Below are 3,925 nucleotides of genomic sequence, written 5' to 3'. Positions count from 1 at the left end.
ATGGAAGGCACTGATGGTGATCCGCGCCTTCCGCCGGGTGTCAGCTTTATTACGAAGGCACGGATGGTGATCCACACTTTGCCCACGTGAAGCCAGCTCGGACGAAAACCTAGGGAAAGCGTGTTTGGTGATCCGCGCCTTTCGTCCATGTCAGCAAATAGGTGTTAGATCGGTAAAATTTAGTCAATGAGTGTTTGACAGATAATTATTGATTCTTTAAGTGTTTTTTTGGGTAAAAAGCTTAAGATGATAATATAACATTTATTATTATTCAGTAGTAATTATTATTCAAAAAATATGGTCAACTATAAAAATTATTACTTTCATTCATGTCTTATATATTTTTTATTAAATTTTAAAAATATAATATTTGATAAATTTTATTTAATTAAAATCTAGTTACATTTATTATTATTTGATTAAGTTATTTGATAAATTTTATTTAATTAAAATCTAGTTACATTTATTATTATTTAATTAAGTTATGATTGTTGAGAGTTAATTGTCGTTAGATCTTTAATGAATTGCTGACATGACATGATAAATTTATAAAATTAAAGAAGTTAAATTATATAAACGGACACTAATATTTGAGTAAATTTTCATTTTCCCCATTGAAGTTTTAAAAATAACAAATTTGACACTAAAACATCAAATAAGTATTTGAACAATGATTTTATATCTAATTTTTTTAAAAAGGAGATGACTATCTAGCTCAGTTGGTAGAGCACAAGGTTCTTAACCTTGAAGTCGTGGGATCGAGTCCCACGGAGGGCATTTCATAATTTGGAGGTTTTCTACGGAAGCTGCTCAACCTGGTGTTGGGGGCAGCTTACTATCTTACCTCCCCCTTACCCCATTATATATGGGAACAAGGGACAACCATTATTTTTTAAAAAAGATTTCTATTTCTTGTTTATTATTCGAAATATTCGATTGTTTCATGTCCAAAATAATTAATTTCTAATTTTATTTTTAAAATTTAAAAAGTATATATATAAATTAAAAAAATAGAAATCTTTTGTGATAAATTAGATATAAAATATTCCCAGCGGTGAAGGTACCCCGGTTTCCGTTAGTGGCCGTACAGAATCAGCAGTTTTCATGGAGGAAGATGATGACCCTAAAGAATGGGTTGCACAAGTGGAGCCTGGTATCTTAATCACTTTTTTCTTATTGCCTGAAGGAGGGAATGATCTGAAAAGGATTCGATTCAGGTACTTGTGTTATTGGTATACATGAGAGTGAAGGTTCTTGTTTGTTTGAAGCTGTCACGTGATAATTCATTTTTGGTATTGAAATAGTGGCCATATTTGCATTGTCATCCGTCGTTTAAACTTTTCTAGTACACCAATTATCAGGTTTTCAAGTGTTATCATCGTTTTCTTTTGGAATTGTCCCCTTGTAGTTCGGATGCATTATTGGCTCTTGAGTTTGATATTGAAGGTTTCAGTCTGTTGGATTGTCATTGCATGTGGTGCTGGTAATTGGAGCTGGGACATTTTGACATTATCCTCTGTTATTTTACGTGTGAGTATCGCACTAAATTTTCATGTGAGGTTTCAAGAGTGAAAAATCCATGATAGCATCATTGAAGTGGCCCCTTATTATACGAGTCTCTTATGGATTGACCAACTTGGCATTATAGCTTTCTTTGCATTTCAGGCAAATTATACTATGGTAAAGGACAATAGGTCCTTTGTTTTCTACCTAAATAAGTTTAAACTGAGCTGGATGATTAAACTGGTTGAGCAGGATGTGTTTCGTACTGCTTCGGCAGTTGGTCTTAACCTTGGTGTCTGCCTAAGTTAATTGGAAGGTAAAGAACACTTGTATTCAATCCATTGGCTAATCCAGATCGGTACTACAAAGGCCCATAATGAGGGTGACCCTCCCAATCCAGTTTGCCTCATTAACTACGCTAGGATTCAAACCCTTGATATTGCTCAAGGGATCTAGTGTCACATCCCACGACACAAACTAGTTGTAGGTAATGTCCTGTGTTTTTAATAGACCCGCCTTTTATATGCTCTGATTAGGTCACTATATGGATGGAATGTTTACTTATGATAATTATTGTATAGGAACTATCTATGGACAGTATAGCACAAAGAACAGTTTAGCTTTTATGTTGTCAGTTGGGAACTTAAACATCTCTGACTTTTCTGTTCAATCACCCCGTTCTTCTTGATGGCATTTTGAATGTCAAATGATGTTTTTAATTATCTTGTTAACGGGGTCAAGAGCACATATGGGCCTAGGCTTCTGTATTTCTGTTGAATATACAACCATTTCTTTAGTGGGTTCAAGTTTATCAAAGCATATGATTTCTGTTAACTCGTTCTTTAGTTTCTTGTTTATTGCTTGGAGTGCTAATATGTCTTTTTTTTCCTTGTTAATTAATCAGTCGTGAAATGTTTGATAAATGGCAAGCTCAAAGGTGTTGGGCGGAGAACTATGATAAGGTCATGAAACTATACAATGTTCAACGCTTTAATCGCCAAGCAGTTCCACTTCCAACTCCCCCCGGATCTGAAGATAAAGTAAGCTTCTTCAGCATGTCCTTTTAACTTTCTGATTCTCCCGAGCATTAGTCGGTTCTGTCGTTGGTTTGGGTTTACTCCTTTCATAAGAGTACTGTTTCCTTTCAATTTCATTCCATGATCATCTCCTTTTTTTTCCATATATAAAATAACAGGTCCATGTGTATTTACTTTTTAAAATTAGTTTAATCTCTCCCTTTCAGGTATCAAGAACTGAATCTGCAAAGGAAAGTCCTGTGATTCCACCCCTGAACAATGAACGCCCCCACAACTTTGTCCAGCCAACAGGAACGGGCTATTTTCATCAGATTCCCTGGATCATCATCCTATGCAATCGAATCAATACTATGACTCAGCTGCACTTGCTTCGACACCAAAACTTTCCAGCTTTACCGGAGTCAAGACTGAGACATCATCAATCGATGGCTCTGGTAGGACTAGTTCATCAAGGGAGGCAGATCGGTCTGAAGAGCTCTCTGTCAGTAATGCAAGTGACATGGAAAATGAATGGGTTGAACAGGATGAACCAGGGGTTTACATCACTATTAGAACACTTCCAGGCAGCACTCAAGAGCTTAGACCTGTCCGATTCAGGTTTGCGATTTGTTTGACATAGAAGATAGATGGATTATAGGACAATCTGTTAACATAGTCTTGCAGTAACAACCAACTAGGTGACAACTTTTGCTTGGTTCGTGTCATTAGAATATGGGAATAAAAGCCAAATGGTTAATTCCATCCTATGTTTTCACTGCTTGTTATTAGCTGGTTGCTCCATCTTCTTGGCCGTAAATTTAGCTTTAAACAATTCCATTCCCCTACAAGATTTAGTTTGGTTCCAGTGGGGTGTAAACAGCTTCCCTAGTGCATACGGAGTCAGTGAATGATCGAAACACCTAATGGTTCTAACCCTTATGCTGCTCGTTTGACTCATGATGCTGTATGTTAGCTTAATATCTAAATCAAGGATCATGTTACAGCGATAACATTATTTTTGTTTCTCTGAATGTATGATGCAGCCGAGAAAGGTTTGGAGAAATGCATGCAAGGATGTGGTGGGAAGAAAACCGAGCCAGGATACAAGAACACTACTTGTGAGACTCGGCAAAATTAATTAGATAATGGAATTTGAAAGCTTGACCCGTTGTTTTTACCATTGGTGTTTAAACAAATTCTATGTGCCCGAGGCACAACTAACCACAAAGTCCACATTACATATATGTACGAACACTGCGAAGAGGAGATAATATTAGAGGTAACTTTTTTTCTTGTAGAATTTTGGTGGCTTGCCACAAGGAACACAGTTTAACACATGGTTGTTGCCAATCTTTGTACTGAACTTTGAAAGCTTTTTCATTACTCTCCCACTCATACGTAGTACT

At 36.3% G+C, this 3,925-nt stretch overlaps 1 pseudogene; it reads left to right on the top strand.

Annotated features, from left to right (window-relative positions):
- Positions 1-3,925, top strand: LOC120148506 (annotated as a pseudogene).

The sequence above is a fragment of the Hibiscus syriacus genome, unplaced genomic scaffold (genome assembly GCF_006381635.1).
Source record: "Hibiscus syriacus cultivar Baekdansim isolate YM2019G1 unplaced genomic scaffold, ASM638163v2 tig00110962_pilon, whole genome shotgun sequence".
NCBI lineage: Eukaryota > Viridiplantae > Streptophyta > Magnoliopsida > Malvales > Malvaceae > Hibiscus > Hibiscus syriacus.
The sequence above is the reverse complement of the archived record's forward strand: the minus strand, read 5'-3'. Positions and strand labels throughout refer to the sequence as shown.